The 14,224-nt window shown below is 35.3% G+C and overlaps 1 protein-coding gene and 1 pseudogene across 1 annotated transcript in view; both read left to right on the forward strand.

Annotated features, from left to right (window-relative positions):
- SESN1 (sestrin 1) overlaps positions 1-14,224 on the forward strand; it is a 99,991-nt gene that overhangs the window by 23,027 nt on the left and 62,740 nt on the right. The gene's annotated exons all lie outside the window — the stretch shown is intronic.
- LOC142871242 (uncharacterized) lies at positions 8,328-8,413 on the forward strand (annotated as a pseudogene).

Genomic DNA, 14,224 nt, shown 5'->3' on the forward strand with positions numbered 1-14,224 from the left:
TACATTTTCAGATATGTGATTTAGAGTGCTCACTCTTGTGTCAGAAATACAAAAACAATATCTTTGGGAAGGGAAGCCATTGGCTGGGGACAGGAATGGGACCAAGGCTTTTCACTATGTACCTTTTCACAGGCCCACTCTGATAGGGTGGGCCCTGGCTAGCATATGGCTTGTTTATGCTGTCCTCCTATCCCAACCCCATGCTCAGCCCTACACCATGAAGGATGGACACCCTACCCTCACATCAGGACTCTGCACATCTTACATATAGCTGCTTCTTTTCCACTTCTGGGGCCTAAGGGTGTGCACATGGGCCCTGTGTTTAGCCATAGGGAGGACAACCCATGTGTAGGCCGTGGGATCAGGCTCAGCCCATTTGAGTAGAAACTCCTATGGTTCCAAGTACCTGAAGCCTAATCTGGGTGGGCATGTGTTCTGGGTCCCATGGACATCATCTGTTAGAGGGATACAGATAGAAGAGGTCCACAGCAGGCCCTCTTAAGTGTGGAGGCCCTGCTGTTTGGCTTTCAGGCATGTGGTGCTCTTTTGCACCTTCTATTTCAAATCATGTGAGTGTATTTTGTTTAATGTGAGTATATTGTTTGCATAAAAAAAATTAAGTGGAACATTAAATTATAATAAAATAAAATCATGTTGGCTCCAATGTGGGGAGTGAACAGGAGGGGTACAACAATGGAAGCATGAACAGTTAAAAGGCTTATTTGCAGTGTTTCAGCAGTAGTTGATATAATGCTTGGACTAGCATGACAGTTATGAAGGTGCAGTTTCAACTCATTTTTTAAATATTTCATTGTTACGTTGTTTAAGTTGCATAAACTCAGTATTATTAAATTTTTTTTCTTAAAGAGTTTGTGGAAATTAAGCTTTTTCACCCTCGAATATTTGAAAATGTTTTTGCTTTGCCCTCAGATATCATTATAGTTGATTAGAATATTAGGTTGAAATCATTTTCTCTCAGAACTGTGAAGTGATTATTCCATTATTTTCTAGCATCTAATGTTTATAATGAGAAGTCATACCAGTCTGACTCTCATTCTTTTTGTATGATTTTTATTTTACTCCTCTCTAGGAGCCTTGTTTTTATTTTTTCTCCAACTTTTTACAAAAGCCTCATGAACAGTTCAAAGGCTAGTACAGTTAATACTGTATACACTCCACCTAGACTCACATGTTAACTTTTAGCCACAATGGCTTTCTTATTTTTTTCTCTCCTTTTGCTCAGCCTCTTGAAAGTTACAAACACTTCACCCCTAAATACCTTATCATGTATCTTCTAAGAACAAGGATATTCTGGGAATCAAGATGTTTTTATTTAACCTTAGAGGTTTTTTTTGTTTTTTTTTTTTTTTTGAGCAATCCGCCCGCCTCGGCCTCCCAAAAGCTAGGATTACAGGCGTGAGCCACCGCACCCGGCCAACCTTAGAGTTTTGAAATTTCATTAGTATATGTCAGAGTGTGTGTCTCCTCCACCCCTTTTTATTATTAGTCCTTTTTTGCACATGAGTTCTTTCCATATAAAGATTTGAATCTCAAGTTATTCTTCTGTCATTTCTTCTATTATTTCTTCTCCTCTATTATCTCTCTCTGTCTTTTTTTGACCTATAATTAGAATAAGTGTTAAGCCTCCATCTTAACCTTTTCCCATGTGTCCTTTCTCTTCTATCTTTTTATGCTACATCTTGGAGAGTTCCCTGAACTTATCTTTCAAATTATAAATTTGCCCTCCAGCCCCCTTCTGTTATTCAGTGCCTCTATTGACATGTTTATTCAGGAGCCATAGTTTTACCTTTAAAGAACTTTCTTATTCTCTGACCCTTTCTTTCTCAGAGCAGCCAATTCTTATGAGTATTTTATTCTCTGAGGATGTCAATTAAATTTTTAATTAGTCTCTTTTCTTCCCTGCTGAATCAGCCAGGATCCTTGCAGGAAATAGATGGCACAAATGGGGTGACTATCTACAAAGGTGTGGGCAGGGTTAAGGGAAACCAACAATGGATGATAAGCATTTTGAACTAGTAACATCTGGAAGTCACTGTCACCCCTAAACTTCAAGGGCAAGGGTTGGGTGTAGTTACTGGAACAGCAATAAGAGAAACCGTGGCCTTCATTAGAGGAATATAACCATTTATAGTCCTCCAAATAAATACCCTGACCCCCTTCCCCTGACCTTCAGTTTGGTAGTGCCTCTCTAGTCATGAGCCAAATAGCAGGGGCCCCTAATGACACAGTCCATAGAGGTGGGCATTTTGAAGCACAAAACAGGTACAGTAGGGCCGAGAGATGATTTGGAGGGGCAAATAGAGAATATCCAGCAAACCTATATTGTGTCTATTTCGTGCTATTTAGGAAGACATTTTGATGAGTGGATTGAGGATGCAAAAGAATAGCAATTGGGGCTGATGTGGTAGGAGAAAGCAGCAGCAAAAAATGAACTGCACTCGTGAATAGTCAGGGTGAGAGCAGTTAAGAGTTCTGAGGGGAAATTTTTGTTTAAGATTTGAGAACTTGGAAACAAGGATGAGAAATGGAAGAGAAAGTCTGGAGAGAAAGAGGGACAATAGGTAGAGATATATCCATGAGAATGAAGCTCTGTCAATGAAATGGATCCCTTTTGAGGTGCTTAATTCTTTTTTGTTTTCTTTGAAATTTGGAAGATAGTCATGGTTAGCATCCACTCTTAGGAGATGTTCCTTCCCCCTATTGTTGCTATGTTTTACCTCCAAAATGTCTGTACTCTTAAATACTCATTGTTCTGAGGAATGATGGCAGAGTGGGCACTGTACAGGGAGGGTGCCATGGCAGCTCAGGGAAGTGGGTTATGATGTGGAGAATTCCGCAGTGCAGGTGACAAAATGCTTTTGTGTCCAGATAGACTGGAGATGTGTACCTGGAAAGGGAAAGTTGTACTGAGTGTGGAGGCACTGGGGTTCAAAATGACATTGGACATTTTGTTGAATAATAAGGGCTGGAGGATGATGGGACATCCAGGCTGCAGGCTCTTGGGGTTATATCATCTTTTCCACATCAGAGAAGCAATCAGGTTAAGTGGTATTAGAATGAAAGATTAAAAAGTATACATTTTAGCCAGGCATGGTGGTTCACGCCTGTAATCCTAACACCCTGGGAGGCCAAGGCAGGAGGAATGCTTGAGTTCAGGAGTTCAAGACCAGCTTGAGCAAGAGCGAGAGCCATCTTTACTAAAAACAGAAAAAATAGCTGGGCACAGTGGCATGCGCCTGTAGTCCCAGCTACTCAGGAGTCTGAGGCAGGACAATTGCTTGAGCCCAGGTGTTTGACGTTGCAGTGAGTTATGATGACGCCACTGCACTCTAGCCTGGGCAACCAAGCAAGACTGTCTCAAAAAAAAAAAAAAAGCATACATTTTAAAAGTAAATTTGTCTGAGGAAACATAATTAATTTTGTTGGTAAATATTGCACCAGAATAACCAGGTCCAAAAAGATAATGAAATGATGAAGACGACTTCTTACATATTTTTCTCCATATCTGAAAATTTCCTTTTTATTCTGGCATCTCTTTGCTACTTCAAATGTAATCTACATTTGCTGTACTGCAAGTCTTCACTGACACTTGACCCAGGCAAATCCATTTTTCTCTGCATGGACTCCCTAAAACTTTTATGTTTAGCAGTGTTTCTCACTATTGCAAAATGGTTTTTTTTGGGGGGGGTGGTCATTATCTCTTATCTTTTAAAAATAGTGTTCATTTATTATATCTGTTATTCAGGTGGTTTAGGAGTTTCCATCATTTTGGATGTCTTCATGGACCTGCTTTCTCCATATTACACATTCCTGAAAATAGAAGACTATCTAGTTGACTTCCTTGGTTGCATTTTATTTTTATTTAACTTTAAATATTATCAGATGCTCTCAGTGCTATGATACATGCCCAGATCTTAGTTACTCAAATTGGTCAAAATTTCCTTAGAGAAATAGAGTAGACCCATATATGATTCCTGCCTGCCTTCTTTTTCATTATATGCCAGAAAGATTCACAGACTTTCCTTATCCTCACTGCAGGGAGAGAAAGAAAAATAATAGGCCCCTGTCCCCACCAAAAAACCCCACACCAAACCAAAGTGACTTAAAGAAAAAATACCAACAAACCTTAGCCTCGTAAAAATAAGCAGGCATATGGTTTGTTTCTCCCTCCATTAGGAAGCAGCAAAGGCTCTAGGGAGAGAGATTTTGGTAGAAATTATAGGTTTATATATTTTTATTATTAGCTAAAAAATATTAAACCAAAAATCAAAATACAGGATCTAAGAAAGGATTCTTAATATCTTAATTCTTAATATTAGTATTAGTTGGAGAGAATTAATTTGCATGCAAAACCAGGATTTCTAATGTATTACATAATTTTCATAATTTTACTGTTCACTGTATGTATGGTAGTAATTCTTTTATCCGTCCTAAACTTGCTTTTTTTAAGATTTCAGGGATGATCTAGTCTTAGTTCAGGCTCTTTTTAACTTGTATTAGACTAAAAGAAATTCTAATCTTTGTAAAATGCCTTCAGTGTGTTGGTTTTAGATGATAATTATAGGTAGTATTTTGTATCATAATAGAAAAAAGCTATTACTGTATTTTTAAGAAAATAAATTTTATTTCTATGTTTTGTATTTTTCTATCTTTAATAAATGGTCAGTATTTTTAGACACCAAAAATATTATTTTGTCCACAAATGTGTGAAAGACAAATGTGTGATCCAGAGCCTTTTCTACACCTGAGTACACATACATTTTAGTTTTTGGCTTGCAGCCTTGTCCATATTAGGCCCAATATCTTGTTTTTTCTTTTTTTGTTGTTTGTTTGTTTTTAATCTTCCAGTCTTCTTGTTCCACCTTTGAAGCTATTTCATAAAGAAGAATGACTCTGCTTCAGAGTTTCTTCTCAGGTCTCCAGAATCAGATAGAAAGGAATGTGTGAAAGGGACAACTAAATGATTTTAGAGACCAAGTGAGTTTATACTGTAGTTATTTAAATTATAATGGATTGGTATTTCTTTTAAAATTGAAAAATGAAACAGATCTCTGAAAATTGAATGAGTAAATAGAAACAGGAAAGGGAGATATTAAATAATATTTATTCTTATAAATCTGAGAGGCATCATAATAAATAATAACAGCACTGGGGGAAAATAATATTTTTATAAACCTGCAAGAACACTGATAGTGATAATGATCCTCAAATATGCCCATAGTTAAGGAAAATATAAGCTTATAAAGATTATAATAATAGGTGTGAAAATGAGAAATAATAGAAAAAGGGAATGATTTAATGAGCTATTAAATTTGGTGACTAAAGAAGAGAGGGATTAAACGTAAGTGCAAAATTCTAATTTGTTGGATCAGAGGATCAATGCAATAGTAGGAAAAGTAGCTGGGGTAAATGCTATCCCAGTTGTTTCATCCAATTCAAACAGCACAATTTCTTATGTGATAGGTGACCTATATGACATACTCGATAAAAAAACAAGAGCACAATATTATTGATAACTATTTCTTTATTTTTAAATTGTCATAGTATATTTAGCAATATGAAGATTTACAGGCAGATAGATGAGTGTAGAAAATGTAAAAGAGGACTGTTTGTTGTTGTTTTGCTTGTTACATAGAAATTGCTAAATTGTTATTAGTTTATTGCCACACAGATTTTGCCAACATTAAAGTATATTGTTAGTGATATGGACTTGTTACACTTTTAATAAACTCTCTGTGTGTTCTCTCTCTCTCTTATATTTGATGTTCTCTGAACTGGTTAAAAAAAACATGTAACACCTGATTCTGACCCGTGATTTGGTGATTGATGATGACCTGTGGCTTTCAGATCTCAGCTCTTCCTTTGGTTCTCAAGTATATACTGTCCTAAATCATTTGCTATTTTGGTATTAAATAATATATCATTGATCAGAGTACTGTCTAGGTAGCTGAATCCATGATGCTTTGGGGCCAAGTACACCTTTTCTCATATAGTCAAATATGTCACCTTTAGGTTTATTGACTTTTTCCTTAACTGTGGGCATATTTGAGAATCATTATCACTATCAGTGTTCTTGCAGATTTATAAAAAATATTACTTTCACCAGTGCTCTTATTTATTTACTCTGGAATCATCTATAAGCAAGATGTCTTTGCATATAATTCAAGAACATAGGGTATAGCTGTTTGAGGATTTGGATGATCATAGCCTGTAGGACAAAAAGGGGGCAGGAGGGAAATCTAGAGGTTGGCAGATATCAAACCAGTTTAGTGACAAGGCTAAATATTAGTTCACTAAGAGTCTAGGACTATTTCATGATGATTTTACCGCTCATTGTTCATTTCTATGCCATGAATTTCAATTCTTTGTGTCCAAAATTATAAACATGGCTCAATTTTCTTTTTTCTATTCAATTCATCATTGATAGAGGTAAAGTAAAAGTCTGTTTATTGCATATCCCAAAATGTTTAGTTAAAATTAATTCTGATATATCCCATTTAATTTTTGTTTAAAGTGAATAATATATTTTAAATCTATATTTGAAAGTGTTCAAAATTTAAATTTTTTATTTTTATGTTATAAATAGAAAATTCATATACATTAAATTTGTTAAAAATTTTTTTGATCAAGGCTATTTTTCCTTGCATAACATGCCTTTCAATTATTTAGGTTTAATCCACAAAATCAGATGTGGCTCACAAGTATCTATATTAATGCATTGTTCTTTTTTCCTAAGGGAACTGTAAAATTAGGAAAAATTTATTGCTTTAATTATACATTATGCACATTTTAAAGTCAGATATACATGTGAGTTATCAATAAAATGGGTGAAATATTTCAAAGAGTAAAATGCATTTTTAAAGAAAATGTTAAGTTTCCGAGTAGCAATTTTAATCACAAATTAAATCAAAGTTTATATATATTTATTGATTTAATTGTTTAATTTTATTTGATTTGAAGTCAGTCTATTCTGATGGAAAGATTGGGAGGGTAAGATGGAAAGAGCAGTGTATACTTTCCCTCTTGAAACATGGAAAGATATCTGGCACAAATTTAACAAAGAAGGAAGAGTATGTGGTTATTCCTGATTCTATTGGTCATTTGGGGCATGGGGGAAGGGAGAGGGAATTGCTGCTTTCCAGTAACAAATTTTCCTAGGCTTAGTAGTGGTGGCTCCATGACATACTCAGTACTGATCTCACTTAATCATAATTTAAGTGAGATTAAATTAGTCTATGTAGTTAAAGTAGAATTGAGCACCCTGCAGATGCTATACTCATTATAGTTATTGATGGCCTACTTTTACTGACCTAAAAAGGTAAATGAAAGAGGGAATTGTCTTTGCCTTTGAGGGATTTTTCCCTCTAAAAGAGATTAGTTCACTGTCATTGCTGTTTATGTTCATATAACACTTTCCTAGAATCTTAAACTCCACAGTATTGAACTAATCAATAGAAAAGGCAGACTTAATCTTCCCCCAAAGGAGAAAAAAGACTTAGCAGATCAAATCAGGCAGGTAAGATCTCTCTTCCCACTCCAATTAGAAATTATAAAGTTGTATAAACAGGGGCTTTAAACAAAAGATGAGATCTGTGGATCAGGAATACATACACAAGGCATTAGTTTTAAAAGCTTTTGCAAAATTTCTTATACTGTTTCTCTTAAAAGTCTCCTTTTACGTGTTTTGGAATCTATTCCAGAAAAATAACCTCAATTAATTATCCTTTGTTAATGTTTTATTTAGTGGTATGGCTTTTTCCACAGATTAGATGATGTTTACTCCCTAATATAAATGTGTATGTATATATACATATGTGTTTTGTGTTTTTTGTTTATTACTGTTATTGTATATTAATGCACAATGATTAACAGAGGCCTAGCTTTGGTGCTTTAGGGCTGAGAACTAAGGGGGAGATTTGTAGAAAACCAAAGTAGGTCAAAGAGTACCATGGTATAGCAAAGGGGAAGTCCCTGAGTTTACTCGCATTGTCTTGGCTCTGGTGGAGTTCACTTTCATTGTTATGGTCTAGGCCTATTTTCCTGTGAGTGGAAGAAATACTCAAGTTGCAGAAAAATCTCGGGAATATTATCATAAGTTTTTAGAACAACTTATTGTCAGTTATTGGGAGGACTGGTAGGGGCAGCAGAAGGGAGAATAAAAATTAGAACTGAATGTATTCCTCAATTAATTCCATAGATCAAAAGCAAAAATATGCATGAATGTGACAGTTTCACAAAGTATGAGGTAAGGAGTCCTGTGTGGGTCTCTGAAGGATGGAAACTAGCATTTCAAATTTTGCCTGCCTGTGCTTGTGCAGCACATATACCAAAATTGGAATGATAAAGGATTAGCAAGGATGACATGCAAATTCGTGAAGTGTTCCATATTTTTAAAATATTTTTTAAATTTTGCCTGTCTGTTCAGCTTTTTTATATATAGCCATATGGAAGTGACCATGTTTTAGAATCAAGGAGCTGTTCCAAGCTTTAACAATCCATGTCATATTAGTTCTGAACATATGCAATTGAATAAACATTAAAAGCAAATCTACTGATTATTGGAATAGCAACTATCACATTTCTATGAAACACTGTTTTGTGTCTGCTTGAGTATGATTAAGCAGTGCTGTTAGAATCCAGGAGTGTACTTGAGCTAGCTTCAGAGATTCTAGACTCATTTTTATATCTCAAAAGTTAAAATGAAATTTTTTCTTTAAATTTTAAGAAATGGCTTCCTCAGGTTGGTTAAATTTTAAGAGGTTATTTTCTATAAATTATATGTATATTAATATATATGAAATATATGTGGAGTGTCATAAATTTTGGAAAACTCCATATTAAATTTGGTGTTTCCTCAAATATAGTATACTTGATATCTTGGATTATGTTATCTTTTAGAGCAGGAAGTTTATTCTCTGACTATATTTCCTTTCTTAGGTACCCTCACACACACTCTCTTTTTAAGGGCAAGAGACCCATAAGAACACTAAGGCTTTGGGAGCTCAGAATTTTCCTGAAGTTATTTTCTATTCACATGTTTGCCAAGAATTGCTGACAACTTAAAAGCTATCATATGAGTGAATACCAGTTGCCTAGATTATTTGATGATTTTAGACAAGTGTGGATCAGGATTTCCTGTAATTTTTCTTCCTCTTCTGGGGCTGCGTTGCCTCTATCTCTGAGCAATGTATGCTTGGAGAGAAAAAACAAAGCAAGGTCACTGGACCAAAATTACTTTTACTTCTGTGCCAAATGAAACTTTCCTTCTGTTACATGTTACCGTTTTTGGCATCTAAAGAGAGATTTTTAGTTAGAAAGGGGAATGTTAGATTTTTAAGACAGGAGATTTTTCTGAGCTGAACTTACACCTTTTGCGTAGAGTCATGTGTCATTTTAATAATAGGGATATGTTCTGAGAAATATCATTATGCAATTTTGTCATTGTTTGAACATCTTAGAGTGTATTTACACAGACCTAGATGGTATAGCCCTACTACACACCTAGGCTATATGGTGTAGCCTATTGCTCTAAGGCCACAAACTTGTATAGCAGGTTACTGTACTGAATACTGTGGGCAGTTGTAACACAATGGTAAGTATTTGTTTATCTAAACATAGAAAAGGTACAGTAAAAATACAGTACTGTTTTAATCTTATGGGACCACTGTTGTGTATTTGGTACTTCATTGACTGAAACCTTGCTATGTGGCATATTACTGTACTTCATTCATAGACAGTCAGTCCCTGCTCTTTGGCTGAAATGCTTTCCTAGAATTTATAAGATAAAGCAGATTATTGTCACGAGAAACTCATTTTCCTATGGATTATATGATCTAGCTGCTTAGAATCAATTTCTGAAACCTTTTTGTTTTGGGGTATAGCTGAATGAAGTTTTGAAAAGGATATGTCAAAGGGAGACATGTTTTAAGAAGTAGGCATTCTACTAGAATTGTAATTGCTTGCTGAATAAAGGGCATAATCCTAGCCACTGCCTTTAAACACCAGGAGTGCGTGCCTATAGGACAGCCTGAGTATTTTTTCTGGATCAGGAAATGAACAGCTGGGTTCCAGAAGATAAGAGAAGTATGAACTTCTGAGCAGAGGCAGATCCTTGAATAAAAAGAACTTTTCTTTGGAAACTGTAATTGGGTTTTGGGAATTGTTGCGTTTGTCAGTTAGGAATGTGTTTGGCTGCAAATAACAGAAAACCTTACTATGCAGTATAAAGAGATAGGGGTCTTGCGCTACAAGAAGTCTTAATTTAGGCAGTTCAGAGCTGACATGATGCTCAACTATATTCATGATGACCTGTACCATCCTTTCAATGTGGATTTCATCCTCAAGGTCACAAAATGGCTGTTGTACCTTCAGGCATCACTGTATTTGTTAACAAAATTGCTGTTTAACAAAAATACCCAAAAGATATCAGATAAAAACAATATACATTATCTCAGACCGTTTCTGAGGGCTGGGAATTTAGGAGTGATTTAGCTGTGAGGTTTTGGCTCAGGATCTCTCTGTAGGTTGCAGTGAAGGTATCAGATAGGGCTACCTACAGTCATCTGAAGGTCTGGTTGAGCTGGAGATATGCTTTCTAAACTGGTTCACATGACTGTTGGAGGGAAGATTCAGTTCCTCACCATGTGGACCTCTCCATAGGGCTCCATGGGACCTCTAAGACATGGCAACAGGCCTTCCCCAGAGCAAATTATGAGAGAGAGAGAGAGAGAGAGCGAGAGCGCGCGAGAGAGAATTTGAGGATCAGAGAAGGGAGGGAGCCCACAGTTGGAGACAAGAACAAGGTGGAAACTGCAATGTCTTTTTTTTTTTTCCTTTGAGACTGGGTCTTGAGTCAGTTGCCCAGGCTGGAGTGCAGTGGTATAATGGTAGCTCACTGCAGCCTAGAACTCCTGGGCTCAAGTGATCCTCCTGCCTCAGCCTCCCTAGTAGCTGGGACTATAGGCACCACCACTACACCTGGCAGAAGCTGCAGTGTCTTGTATAATGTAATTTTGGAAGTGTTGTCACTCATGCCATATTCTTTTGATCACGTAACCCTGATATAGTATGGAAGGGGACTACACAAGAGCATGAATATCAGGAGGTAGGCATCACTGGGAGCCATCTTGGAAGCTGCCTACTACACCTCACAAATATGTTCTAGTCATTAAGGAGAAGGAAAGGAAAGAGGTGGTGCTAGCAGACATCTGCTTGTATCTCACTGGACAGAGTTGTGTCCATGGCCTCTCATGAGAAGCTTTATAGTAGAGACAGGCAGAAGAGAGCTGGAGATGGAATTTAGGTTAGTCTAATGTCCGTTGTCTGCCACTACCAGGGCATTTGATGATGGTAACTTCTTTAAATTTGCCTGTATTGCCTGTTCTTAAGAGTTAACAGTTCATTTTCTAGGAGGAGATTAATCAATAAAAATGTGAATAAAAGGAGCCCAGAAAGTTGTTTTTTTTTGGGTTTTAAGTGTAGTGATTCCTCTTGTTGTTAGAGAAATAACTCTCTCTCTGGTGGCTAGCTACCAGGAATATCTAAACTTTACTAAATTATAAATCATAATGTAGTGTGTTGTGAGGAAATTTTAGGTTATTTTCTCCTCTGTATTCTTTTACATTTCTTTGCATAAAATATTTTGGCAGCAAAAATTCTGAAATCTGAAACTATACCCAATGTCTGTGTTTTCAGACCTAAAAAAATAAATTCTTCCCAACAACAAACATTTGCTGAGTTTCTACCACATACCATTGGCAGTATACAGCTTACAAAATTGGGGGAGGAAATTTTAAATAACTTCTGCCAGGCACTATTTTACTTGATGATCATTTCTCCTTTGTAATGATTACTAGTTTTTATTTATTTTTTTTTTTTGAGACAGAGTCTCGCTCTCTTGCTGGAGCTAGAGTTCCGTGGCATCAGCCTAGCTCACAGCAACCTCAAACTCTTGGGCTCAAGCGATCCTCCTGCCTCAGCCTCCTGAGTAGCTGGGACTATAGGCACACGCCATCATGCCCAGCTAATTTTTCTATATATTTTTAGTTGTCCAATTAATTTCTTTCTATTTTTTTAGTAGAGACAGGATCTCGCTCTTGCTCAGGCTAGTTTCGAACTCCTGACCTTGAGCGATCCTTCCAGAGTGCTAGGATTACAGGCGTGAGCCACTGTGCCTGGCCTGATTACTAGTTTTTCAAGAACCATACTGTTGATTGGATAACCATCTATTTTCCACATTTTTAGTAGTTAATGTAAAATTACATTTCTGAAAAACACGATACAAGTTAAAAACATGGAAGTAGAATCTGAACTTAAACTGTGGACCCAACAAAGATTGGAGAGGAATGTGGAGGAACTTAGAATCAAAAAAATAAATTGAAAGGAGGTAAAGACCAGGAACTGGTCCTTCATTTCTTCTCTTCACCAGGTAGGAAGAGGCTTGTTTTTCCAGGAAGGAAGGAGAACCACATAGCTATCTACAGGCATAGGTAAGAATTAGAATCTAGCATAAGTAGCAGTCTAGTGCCTCAAAAACGTATCCCACTGGGACAGGAGCTGGTTCCATAAGTATATTGGGACTACTGTTCACTTCCTTGGGAAAACATGAAGTTTGAACCCATCTCACACGAACAAATATAACTGCTATTTAATTTAATCTCAATTTAGGGAAGGTCTTTTAAAGCATGAAAACCAGTGAAGAAATCTTTAATGGAAAAGATAGTGTTGATTGCATAAAAATTCAGCATATAAAAAAAATCATAAAATGTAAACCAAAATTTGGAGGGAAAATTTGTATTATATATGAAAATACTAATATTCTTAAAGTATAAAAAAGCTCTTAAAATCAATAAGAAAAAACAAAAGACAAAAATAGAAAGATGTTATAAATAAAAATTCCAAACAAATGTCTAAAAAAGTTCAACTTCACAATAATAGAAGAAATTTTAAAAGAGACCCTTTTTGTTGCCTAGTATCCTAGTAGAGATTTTTTAAAATGATAATCCTTATGTAGGTCAGGATGTTATGAAATAAGCTGTCTCATACACTGCATATAGTAGATATGTCAGTTGATGTAACACAATTTTTATATCTTTTTATCAATAATTCCATCTAGAAGAAAAATAACATTTATTCACAATAGATCTCTAAAGGAATCCTTTAAGTGTATTTTTAAAGGATTATAAAAATCAGATGTAACTATTTTTCACCTTTAGACTATATCACTCTCTTGTATTAAGTTGAGAAAAGTATTGAACTTATTGTTTTTCCCTTCCTCTCACCTCCTGTTTTTGTTAGTCAAATTATTATTTTTATATTATTTTGATTTATGACATTTAAATTCTATTCCATAAGCATAACTCCCAGAGTTCTATATTTAAGTGAATTTGTTGTTTATCACTGGTATGAATAATCAATAGAAAATTAAATTGCCAATAATTTAGATCTATGTTCAGAGAAGTTTTCCCAGATCCCCCCAAAAAATTAAAGAAGAAAGAAAAGAAACTTCTTGCCATTAATATTTAAAATAGAAAAAAAATTGACAAGGAAAAAATTTGAGCAAGAAATAATCCCAAAATAAAGATGAAAATTACTAAAACTCTACAAAGTAAATTTAATTATCAATAAAAGAAAAATCACATTTTCTTGTCACATTTGGCAAAATAAGACTTGATAAAAATAATGGCCACAAAAGACAATTCACAATGGCAGAACATGTAATCAATCAAATTTGATATAAATGACCAAATTTGGCATGACAAAAACCTGATGAAAGAATCAGATCTTTATTGTAAAATTTATGAGAAAAAAAACTAATTTCAATGAAAATAATTTTGGGAACTGAAAAGTGAAAGAAAATGGATATAATGTCACTACATTATATAGATAAGTGATCATAGAACTCAGTTGCTTCAGAAAATACTTCCTAGATGAAATTCATTATTATTGGTATAATTCTAATAAAAATACATTCAGAAATACGGCGTCGAAACATTCTGAACCATCGAGATTCAAAACAATAAAGGAATATTGTAATGGATCTGCATGTTAACTGGGATGATAAAAGATTTATTATTCAAGAGTCAAATTTATTGAAAGTAACACGGTTTTCATGAAGCATACAATCTTGTTGTATTATGATTGTTGACATCTAGAGATGATGTTTTCAGACTGTATCTTGGAAATACCTTTTATTGCTTTCCCT

Source organism: Microcebus murinus, chromosome 5 (genome assembly GCF_040939455.1).
Source record: "Microcebus murinus isolate Inina chromosome 5, M.murinus_Inina_mat1.0, whole genome shotgun sequence".
Taxonomy (NCBI): domain Eukaryota; kingdom Metazoa; phylum Chordata; class Mammalia; order Primates; family Cheirogaleidae; genus Microcebus; species Microcebus murinus.